Source organism: Zootoca vivipara, chromosome 2 (assembly GCF_965207765.1).
Source record: "Zootoca vivipara chromosome 2, rZooViv2.hap1.1, whole genome shotgun sequence".
In the NCBI taxonomy this organism is placed as follows: Eukaryota; Metazoa; Chordata; class Lepidosauria; order Squamata; family Lacertidae; genus Zootoca; species Zootoca vivipara.
This window is the reverse complement of record NC_142584.1, coordinates 92,508,966-92,521,163: the sequence shown is the minus strand read 5'-3', so window position 1 is coordinate 92,521,163 and position 12,198 is coordinate 92,508,966.

The window sequence follows — 12,198 nt, the reverse complement described above, 5'->3', positions numbered from 1 at the left end:
AATAGTTTTTAACAGTGTAGTCCTACACACATCTGTTCAGATGAAAGTCCTGTTGACTTCAGTGAGGCTTACTCCAGGTAAATAAACATTTCACTGCAGCTAGGAATGAATAAAAACAAAGATTGCCATGTGCGTCACAGTTTGGTTTTCGAACATCTCCGTTGACAAACATTCCGGTTTTCGAACGCCGTAACCCCAGAAGTGAATGCTTTGGTTTTCAAACAGGCCTCGGAAGTCGAACATGCCACGTGTATTCTGTATTGAGTTTTCGGTTTTTGAACGTTTCAGAACTCGAATGGTCTTCCGGAACAGATTACGTTTGAAAACTGAGGTACCACTGTACTTTTAAAATTATATCTTATATAGTTTAGATTATGTTCCAAGTTAATTTAACTGTGCTTATTTAATGGCACTGGTTTTAATTAAGGAACTGTTTTGGCACTTTTATTCTTTAAACTGCTTTAAACTCAGAAAATCGCTGGCAATCATGTATGAGTCTTCTGTTCCCATGTATGGGATTAAAAATGGTATTCTTCCTCGCGGGTCCCCTCCTCTGTGGGTAGATTCAGAGCAGACCTTGCACAAATCTTGCACATACCTACTTTCGAACACAAGGCATGGACTGTAATGTGTCCACCAATAAGAAATGCATGCACCTAAGAGGTGGTTGTGACAGATCTTTGCCTGCCTCCTGCTCAAGTGAAATGCCAAGGAAACATTCACCAGTTTTTAGATTGAGGAATACCTGCGATTTCAGAAGCAAAAGACTACAGTACCTTAATTTGAATGAAAAACCTAAGCACCACTTGCCCACTGGAGGGCAGCAACAGCCAATACAAGAAGATCAACATTTCACCCCCCCCTTTTTTAAAAATCCCACCCTCCCTCCACACTCCTATAAAACGATCTGCTCATGCCAAGCTACTGCAAATATCTCCTCCCTTTGCAGATTAAATTGAATCTGCCTTGCCTTGCATAATTTGGAAATTCAAAAGACCAATTTCTGAGTGTAATTGAAAAGCACATTTCAGGATTATTCGCTGAATCAATAGTTCCAGCTAGAGTTCATATTAATCTATATACTGTTCAACAAGATAACAAGAGGATAGTTATATTTGCTCCACATTTCAACAGTTCTATTGAAAGAAAATAGTGGTATCGTGTGCATGCATGCACGCGTATGTGCAGGTGCATATTATAATTATATGAATGGAATATACCTTACTTTAAAGGAAATTAGCACCTTTATTCTGGGCGGGCTGCTGAGCACCTGCTGTTCTGAGACAAATTTTTAATGCTTAATTAGCGAGTCATTCAGTTACCATGTCTGGGTAGGGGGGCAAGGGTGCCCGAGGGTGTAGAATGCTGAGTTTAATCATGTGACACCCACATGCAGTTACTGGCTTTGGGAAAAATCAGTTCTTTTGCACTTAGCTTGAGCTGACTGGGGTTAAATGAGATCAGAATCACAAATCACTTGGCACACTCAGATCTCTTACTTACTGGGGCAAAATACAACCCAACTTTAACATAAGCACTGAAAGGGATTGAGCTGGTCAGCGACTGACCAGGAAAGGGATCTTGGGGTTGTGTTTGGGGTAGCTTGAGGAAAACACTGACCCAGCTGTGGATTTAATGGAAATAGATTAAAAATAAATGTGTGTGACGTTGCACGTAGGTGTTGCAGCGGTGGGGAGGGGCACTCACAATCCTGAGGGTGGGTTGACACCCCTCTGACCGTATGCCCTGCCCATGGACCCCCCAGAGGCATCTGGTCAGCCACTATAGGAAACACGACGAGAAGACAATATATCCTTTGGTCTGATCCAGCAATTTGGTCTCATCCTAATGTTCTTAGGATAAGTCACAGAAGGCAAAATGGAGCATTAACATTCCCTTTGCACCAACTCCTGTGTCTGGTCTCTCAGGTGGAGTTAGGTTCAGAGTTGAGTTGGCAAACGCCAGCAACTTTTCAGTAAATTTTGGTATTACGCTTGGTTGCGGGGTTTTTTTTATGCTGGTTACCCGCCCCCCGCAACCCCATAAAGGTAAAAAAGGAAGACTTTTGCAGCATTCATGCATGTTTTGAATGCGTATGATAAAGCACCTTCTCCATTTCCCTAGAGTAAGAAAGGCAGGCATGTAACCCCTACCACTTCCAGTAATCTGTTCCTATAGCGGGAACTATGGTAAAGGTAAAGGTAACGGGACCCCTGACCATTAGGTCCAGCTGTGACCGACTCTGGGGTTGCGGCGCTCATATCACGTTATTGGCCGAGGGAGCTGGCGTACAGCTTCCAGGTCATGTGGCAAAGCCGCTTCTGGCGAACCAGAGCAGCGCACGGAAACGCCGTTTACCTCCCCGACGGAGCGGTACCTATTTATCTACTTGCACTTTGACGTGCTTTCGAACTGCTAGGTTGGCAGGAGCTGGGACCGAGCAACGGGAGCTCACTCCTTTGCGGGGATTCGAACCGCCGACCTTCTGATCGGCAAGCCCTAGGCTCTGTGGTTTGACCCACAGCACCACCCGGGTCCCTGGGCTAAAATGAGGGCAGGGAATGTCAGGGCCCTAAACTGTGTGCCTGTGAGGCCCTATATTTCTTGAAGGCAGGCAGAGGAAAAAACAGTGGGTAATAATATCAGAACATTAAAAAGAGAGCTAGAATATATTCAGCAGGCAGAGGAGAAAAGAGGAGGGGGCCGTCTTTTAGTCCAGTCTCTTTAGCAACACGGTCTTGGGATGGGTTGCCGCTGCCACTGTGGGCCTCAGCCTGAGACATTCCCTGACTGTGAGCTGCTGCTGGATGAACACTGTGTGAGGGCAACAAGAAAGCTGCTGCAGCTCTCCTTTTTACTCCCTCAGCCTCTCTTTCATCTCTCAGCTCCCCCTCTTCGAGGAGCAAAATGTGCTTTGCACTTATTCAGAAGCATGTTGTTACACTTTCGGTTTTTGCTCATTAGCATGTAGGTGTCTATGTGTGGCAACACTGAGGGGACACTTGCCCTCTTCCTCTACCCTGAACGGAAATGGCCTTTCCTGTGTGGAATTTGCCTCTGAATCTCTCCATCCGGTTCCCCATGAGCTCTCTCACATTTGCCTCAGCCCCTTCCAGAAGCTCTTCTGAGGAAAAAAACCTTCCTTCAGTCTCCTAGAGCAGTTCTCAAGCTCCCCCCCCCCCTGCAAAAGCTGTCCCCCAATGCATATTTCAAAAATATATATGCATGTTTAGGTATGATTTTAAATTAATGGTGTGGGTATTTTTGGGTGGTGGTGGTGGATTAAACTAAAATATTCACAGTTTAATGTGGAAATGGAACGAAAGGATTGAGGAGTGAACACCTGCAACAATGACCTGGACAATAACCAGACTAAGACTGGCAATCTTGCACATAGTAACCGGGAGTTAAGTCTCGGTGAACTAAATGGGATTGAATTATGAGCAGATACCTACAACGTTGCCCTGAAGTTCTTCCATCCCTAGCTGCTGTATACCTCTGCAGGGCTGTCTCCTGTGCTTATGGCCGACTAGTGTAAGGTTCATGGCATAGGGTATGGTTCTCTGTCATAGCACATTTTGGATATAATCCAATGCAGAGTTAAGAAGAGCCTGATAGGTCAGGCCAAAGCCCATCTTGTCCAGGGCCCTGTTCTCACAGGGGCCAACCGGTTGCCCATGGGGGAGCCACAAGCAGAATCTGTGCACAACAAAATTCTCCCAGCAACTGGAGGGAGAGAGTGGAGGCAGAACATAGCCACGGTGCTACAGACTAAGCAGGACAGGTTGGGGAGACCACCAACATACTGTATATATATAGTTACAGGTAGGTAGCCGTGTTGGTCTGAGTCGAAGCAAAATAAAAAAATTCCTTCAGTAGCACCTTAAAGACCAACTAAGTTTATATTTTGGTATGAGCTTTCGTGTGCATGCACACTTCTTCAGATACACTAGAAACAGAAGTGTCAGACCCTATATATATACACATATACTGTATATATGTTTGCCCCCATTCACCTGTTAAGTGCTTTAGCTCAAGGCTCTCTGCAGTTTTCCCCACCTGGATCTGATACCAGGTAAGTAAAGGAGGGAGGGAGAAAATTGTTTAAGTCTATGGAGTGCTGTGAAGTAAAGTGGATAAGAGGGGGTGAGTTCCATGCATTTCTCCCGCCCACTCCATGATTCGTACCTGTCTGCATTGGTTTATTCCAGCAGCGCCAAGATAAATTGGTAACCAGGTGGATTCTTCCTGGGTCTAAAGTTTGGGCCGGTGACATAACTGCCAATTTCTTTGTGAGGTATGCCAGAGATAAAAATCTTAATTAGTGACATTTTACTATTTCCTGGGGGGGAAACAATAGGGCAGATTGCTCAATCTCAAAACATACTTTCAATTACCAAAGGGACAATGACCTCCCTTTCCTGCAGCTGTTACAGAGACGTAGCTTTGATGGACAAATTAGCTTTGGGAAATAATTTCTAGAAAGATTAGCTTCTATTTTAAGATATCACAGACTGTCAGAGTTATGACCTATTACAGGAAACAGTGACTCCACTGCAATTTTGAAAAGTCTCCTCTCTTTCCCCCTCCCCTACTCACTCTGTTAGGTTACATACCCCAATTTTGTAGCCCGTATTCCAGCTCTCATACTTTTTCTTCTAGCTCACCACATAACTCTGCCCATGCTGGTTAGATGAAGGATAGTCTCCTTACAGCACCCACTACCCAGAGGCTGGTGCTGCTCAACAAAAATGTGCTGATATATGATATTAATCATTTGGTATACTAGACCTGCCAACCTAGCAGTTCGAAAGCATGTCAAAGTGCAAGTAGATAAATAGGTACCGCTACAGGGGGAAGGTAAATGGTGTTTCCGTGTGCTGCTCTAGTTCGCCAGAAGTGGCTTTGTCATGCTGGCCACATGACCTGGAAGCTGTATGCTGGCTCCCTCGGCCAATAACGCGAGATGAGCGCCACAACCCCAGAGTCGGTCACGACTGGACCTAATGGTCAGGAGCCCCTTTAACTTTTTATCCCAGACCTCACTTTCACAGGTGGTAAAACTTTGCCCAAACTGCACCACTTCAGGGTAAGGACTCACACGTTCCCCCATGCAAAAAAACAAAAAACGTACAAATCCCTAAATGACAACAAATAGATGCCACATTGAAGGGTTCTAGACTTAGACATTGCAGTATGAAAGTGCAGGGATTTCAATATGTTTTGGTATGAAAGAGTATTTGAAGTAGCAGAGCACTTTCCTGCAATCTGAAGCAGTATGTCCCAAACAGAAGTTTACAGCATCACCTGCTGCGTATAATAACCAGGCTGTAGTATGCTCTCACACTTTCAAATCAATGTGTATGTTTGTATGCGTGTACTAGGGGCCACATCCCTGCTTGCAATGCACACCATCTGGGCCTACAACCTTACTTACAATCCACCCGTCAAACTCCCCTCACTCCCTGGACTAGGCATAGGCAAACTCGGCCCTCCAGATGTTTTGGGATCACAACGCCCATCATTCCTGACCACTGGTCCTGTTGCAGGTGTTCACTCCTCAATCCTTTCGTTCCATTTCCACATTAAACTGTGAATATTTTAGTTTAATCCACCACCACCACCCAAAAATACCCACACCATTAATGATGGGAGTTGTAGTCCCAAAACATCTGGAGGGCCGAGTTTGCCTATGCCTGCTCTAGACCGTGCCAACCCACACATCCGTAGATGTCACCAACTCATGCATCCATTTCAGTTCTGGACTAGTAGTATGACAAACAAAACAATATGAATGTACTAAAATGGGTACACCTCTATTGGGACATTCTTAATGCATATTGGCTATTGAAGTCTCTCTATGAGGCAAGATACAGTGATAACAGCAAGAGACTTTACTGAGCTATTGAAGTCTCTCTATGAGGCAAGATACAGTGATAACAGCAAGAGACTTTACTGAGCTAACAGAACAACAAGGGCAAAGCAACTGCTTATATACATTTTTCAAGGCATGGGCCACTCCCTCAACATGATTGGCTGTCTAAACCCCCAAGCTGCGAATTGTAACTCAGAGCTTAAGAGCCAATGGCAGCAGCCCAAATCCTGATAATACCACGTGATTGGATATCATGTATAGAATCAGAACATGGGCTCAGAATCCTTAGCCCAGACTTAAACTTAGGCGAACACAGAGCACTGAATACATAACAGTTATTGGTCTTTGAAAGTTTTATTCGATCAAGACAGGAAACAGCTAAAATGAACACCACACAAAAACATAGTTCCAAGCGTAACAGCTTATATTTATAAAGTGGTACCTCGATTTACGAATTTAATCTGTTCCAGAAGTCTGTTCTTAAACCAAAGCGTTCTTAAACCAAGGCATGCTTTCCCAAAGCAGCGGGGGACTCAGTGCACAAATGGAACACACTCAAGAGGAAGCGGAACATGTTCTGCTTCCAAGGCAAAGTTCACAAACCAAAACACCTACTTCCGGGTTTGCAGCGTTCTTAATCCAAGGTGTTCGTAAACTAAGCTGTTCTTAAACCAAGGTACCACTGTAAATGGAGCTGCAGAAGACAATGCAAGGATGGCTAGGAAGTCAGCTACTCTAAAGGCACTTGTAAGCACTTCTAAAAATACTTCCAACAAATCACTTCCTCAACTGGAAATATTTTTTTTTACTGCTAAGATACTAAATCTTCCTACAGTTATGAATTGGATTTTGGAAGGATTGAAAATTCCATTTATCACTGGCCTAGTTCATGGACACCTTGCTGTGCTGAAGGGGAAAGGAAAGGTAGACAAGGAGGTATTTAAAGCAAAAGGCTTTGTGTGTTCTCTCTTCCCCCCCTTCTCTCTCCATAGTGCTCCTTATCTTGGAGGGGAGAGCAAATGCATGTGAGAGATACTTTTAAAAATAAAAAAATTAGAAGTTGCTTCCTTTTTTCCAAATGCTGCGCTGACCATGATGGTGCTGTTTTTTTTTCGTTTTTTTTCTTACATGTCTGAAAGGAAGTACATAACATTCCAGAAAAGGCATCTGGGGTTTTAGTAGACCATGTTTCTAAACAGCATCTGCATATGATCAACAGGTGATTGGAATGTGCATACATGCACAGTGGTTTTTTAATCTGGTATTTTATCTGCTTTTGCTGTTTATTTGACGGGGGGTTGTATTGTTTTTACTTTTTATGCTGTAACCCGCCCTGGGATTGTTACTTGATGACAGAAAGACTAGAAATCTAATGAATAATATGCACAAATGTCTGATTCTCATGATTCTTCCCACCACATTGAATTGGGTGCATGTATTAACACATGTACAAGTACATCCCTGGGGGGTATCACTTTGCATTTTATTATGTGTGTGCATTGTACAGAATTTATGATTAGCGAATATATGAATGAGTCTGATTGAAATATGTGTTCCTGTAAATTTTATGCATGCCTCAGTGGATTCTCTCTGCAAATATCCCTGTTCTAGAAACATCCTTCCGCAGATACAGTCATACCTCGGTTTAAGTACGCCTCGGTTTGAGTATTTTCAGTTTAAGTACTCAACGGACTGTCTGGAACGGATTAATCCACTTTCCATTACTTTCAATGGGAAAGTTCGCTTCAGGTTAAGTACAGACTTCTGGAACCAATTGTGTTTGTAAACCGAGGTACCACTGTACTCATTTCCCCCAGAATCAAATTATTATTTATTATTTATACCCCGCCCATCTGGCTGGGTTTCCCCGGCCACTCTGGGCGGCTTCCAACAAATACCAAAATACATTAAAATATCACAGATTAAAAACTTCCCTAAACAGGGCTGCCTTTAGGTGTTTTCTAAATGTCAGGTAGTTGTTTATCTCCTTGACCTCCGATGGGAGGGCGTTCCACAGGGCGGGCGCCACTACCGAGAAGGCCCTCTGCCTGGTTCCCTGTAGCTTTGATTCTCGCAGTGAGGGAACCACCAGAAGGCCCTCGGCGCTGGATCTCAGTGTCCGGGCTGAGCAACGCGAATGAAGACGCTCCTTCAGGTATATAGGACCGAAGCCATTTAGGGCAGGCATCCCCAAACTGCGGCCCTCCAGATGTTTTGGCCTACAACTCCCATGATCCCTAGCTAACAGGACCAGTGGTCGGAGAAGATGGGAATTGTAGTCCAAAACATCTGGAGGGCCAAAGTTTGGGGATGCCTGGTTTAGGGCTTTAAAGGTCAGCACCAACACTTTGAATTGTGCTCGGAAACGTACTGGGAGCCAATGTAGATCTCTTAGGACCGGTGTTATGTGGTCTCGGCGGCCGCTCCCAGTCACCAGTCTAGCTGCCGCAAACTGGATTAATCCAGTTTTTCCCCAGAATCAAATAATCCAGTATTAGCTGTCTTGTTTGCAGTTTGACACAAATCTGCAACAGCTGTTTATTTATGGGTTTCTTCATTTTTAAAAACAGTAAAAAAAAAATTGTGTAAGTTATACTTCCTTGTCAAAGACATCTTTAAACACAGTCATGGATCTTTCATCTTGTGGTTCTGCAAAGTCATATTTATTTTGTACACCCTTTCCAAGTGGACTGAAAGCTAACACGTTCCTCCATTTTCTGACCCCATGTAAGGCACGTTTCCAGAGCTTCTTCAGTTTTTGTCACTCCATGTTTGAAATGTTTGAAAGTCTGCATTGTCTTATTAAAATGGAAACCGGGCTTCCGATTCGTCGCGCTGGTGAAGTTGGACGCAGGGACTTCGTGCTCCGAAGTCCCTGGCTTCGTGGAGGGGGGGGGAAGTCCGCAGAGCGAGCGGACTCCCCGAAAAAACACCGGGTAGAGAGTCCTGGTGACATAGTGCCCAGCTGTTTGCTCCGGATGCGAATCCTCTGCTGCCCGAGACTATCGAGAGCCAGCGGAGTGGAGTCGCGGGAGCCATTTTTGGGTTTCATCTTACCTCCTTGAAGTGAAGCTCCGAGTCCTCAGCCTGCAAGCGGCGGATTCTTCCAAGGAAATAAAAGATTTCTTCAAAGTAAGTCAAATCTCCATTCGGATCTTAAAAATTTTAAATTTGAAGATAGGAAGAGATTCTAAAGTAACGGAAGCCGATCTCTTCCAAATGGACAATCGGGAGGCGCATTAAATATTCCCAAGCCGAAAAGGGAAAACTTCTTTCAAGATTGCGGACCCGAGAGAAAGAAAGACTTTTCCAAACCTCCCCAGCCCCTGGTGTCGTTGCCCCTTGAGGTTCAGCAGCAACAAGGGGGAGGACGCTTTGACAGCTGTCAAAAGCTGTCAAATTGTTAAAGGACTAAGAAAGACGATTTTATTCCTGTGAATTGGAAAAATTGATTCAAAAGGTTTTAAAAGGATTTAAGTGGACTGTAAATTTGAAATCTGATGAGGTTAAAGACAAAGGATAAGAACAGCCAAGATGGAGCCGACAACGTGGTAGAGAGGAATTTTCCAGTACCCTTCTGCCCTTATCTCTGGTCTGCCTGTGGTCAAGTGAACTATGAAAACAAAATTCTCTCGAGCTTTCCAGGAGGCTGTGCTGGGCTATCTACAAACATGGGAAGATATCTACAAGGAAAGGCAATGCTTCAATCCAACAGAAAAGGAGAATGAGGTGCAAGAGCAAGATTTAGAGGACAATTTTGATTATGAGATTGTGTGTGAGGAGCAACAATTTGAGGACAATTTGGAGACTGATTCAGACTATAAAAAATATGTGTTGGATGATGAAAAACAAAGATCAGAACAAAGAGATGAGGCCGACAAGGAGAAGCAAAGTGAAGAGAAGATTGATGGAAGTGAAAATCCTGGAGAGACTGAAATGTTGAATGGTGTTAGTGAAGGGAGGGAAAGGCAGAAAGAGGGAGGAGCAGAGGTCTGGAAGTGGATGTGGGAAAGAATTGGTGTGGGGTAAAAATTTTAGTTTAAGGTACTTTTTTTGGTTTATGAACAACGGTGTCGGAATCTTGGCCTGTTAAAGGATATGCTGATCCAATTGGGAGGAGGGACATTGGGGGGGGGGGGAAGGAGAGATTTTTATAGTTTAAGGTTAAGAGCTTTCTGGAGGGAGTAAAAAGAATGGCTGAGGAAATATGTTTAGAGTTTGTTTTTGAATAATTTTGGTGATCAGGAGGTGTTTGGGTGGAAAACTGCCTGTCTCCCCCTTCTTACTCTTGGTACCCAGTGGCAGGGGGTGCCTTGAGGGGAGAGGAAAGGGTGGAGGGAAACCCAGACACAAAAATGGAACCTTTTGACTGCTGGACTCCTCGGGCTACCCCAGTGGCAGGGGGGGGGCTCAGAGGGGGACAGCATGAAGAAGGAGGAGGATTGTGTTAATGTTATAAGAATAAGATTCTGAATTGGATTAGAAAACCCGCCATAACTATGTAAAGAGGTTGGGAAATCCAGGAGGAGGAGAGTCGTGGAAGCCATTAATATTTTTCCTTTTTCCTTTTTTTCCTTTCCTTTTTTTCCCCTTTTTATATTTTTGCTTCCCCCCCCCCCTTTTTCCTTGTTTTTCTTTTTTTCAGTACAGTGAAGAAATAGCTGGGGGATAAGCCAATCCCCAGAGATCCTCCGCCTTTGTCCTCTCAGTGGCAGGGGGGGGGGGATGAGGGGGGAGGAAGGAGGGGGGAGGTCAAACCCAGCTTAAAATGGACCCCTTTGTTCCCCAATACCCATGGGTCTCACTGGTGGCAGAGGTGGGCTTGTGGGTGGAGGGAAAATGAAGGGACAGAGTTTATGTTGTATACTTTGTATGTGTTTTCTTTTTCTAAAAATTAATAAAAATTATTTAAAAATAAAATAAAAAAATAAAATGGAAACAGTGCCTTTAAATGACACTAAATGCAGCATCCAGAATATATGGATGTGATATGTACACATGGAAACACACAATTTTGTAAATAGATTGCTTTTTATATTCTAACAATAAATAAAAAAGTAATAAATAGAAAGATGAGTTCTGTAGCCACGCTAATCAAAGTTACAGACTTGCCTTGCCTTGAACAGCTCTAATTTGATTAGTTAATTTTTCTGCAAATATAATAGGCCAAACACTTGCCTACTGTGCATCCAAAGTGAGATTCTCTGAATTACGCCAGCATTAAGCAATTTTCATTCAAGCTGCAACAAGAAAAAAGCTTAATAGGACTTTATGTGTAATCGATCTTTATGTGTTATCTTCCTATAACCCGAGTAATGCCAACATAAGAGACATGGTAATATTTGTCTTGAAAATGAAGCTTATTTCTCTGAAAACATGAGACCAAGAGTTAAAAATATGAGTACAACTCCACCACATATGAAAATAGGACCCTTGACCTGTACACCCCATCCAGCAGCTGGGATCTATATTGTTAGTCGTGCAAGACAATCTTAAATGTGTGAGATACCATCTATGAAGAAGCTTTAACAAGGTTTCCCTCACTGTCGCCAAAACCGATTTTAAAGGTCTCTTTTTCCGCAGAGCATGCCATTGCTCATTAGTAATTTCAATTACCAAGTCATTCTCTCATAAAATCACCAAGTTCAGTTTCTGTCCTACTGAAACCATACCGTTAGATGACGGAGAAACGTTTACAATAATATCTTCAAAAACTTCAAATGCCTGAGCAATTGCCTCTGACTTCAACAAAAAAATAAATACATTAATTGAATAAACTGGAACCAGGACCATAGGAGAGCATTTATTTCAGCTTCGATCTGTTCCCTCCACCTTGGGATACCATTAAGGTACAAATACTTTAACTGGTAGCAGTCCAGCCTGCTCCCAACTGTCCCAATTTAAGGTTTCTCCTTCATCCTTAAGCACTAGATGGAAACAAACTGGAATTAAATGAGAAATTGGAGGTGCTAGTTTAAAAAACCCAAACCATTCTCCAAGCACCCATAGTAGCTTGAAGAAAAGTTGTCTCAGTCCTTGATACAGGTATGCTGCAGGTTTAAAGATGGGTTGGTTACCAGTATGTTGCCTGTTGAATTACTGTTTCAGGCTCCATACAGGTGCTGATAATTCAGTAAGTTCATTAAACTGGATTACATACAGCTCCCTGGCAGTGCTCAGGTGGCTGGAGTACAAGCAGGGCTTTTTTTTCAGTAGGAACTCACCGGAACTCAGTTTCAGCACCTCTCAGGTGGGTGCCATGGCCATTATAAGAGAACAAGGGAGCCATTCATGGTGAGTTGCGATACCTCTTTTTCTAGAAA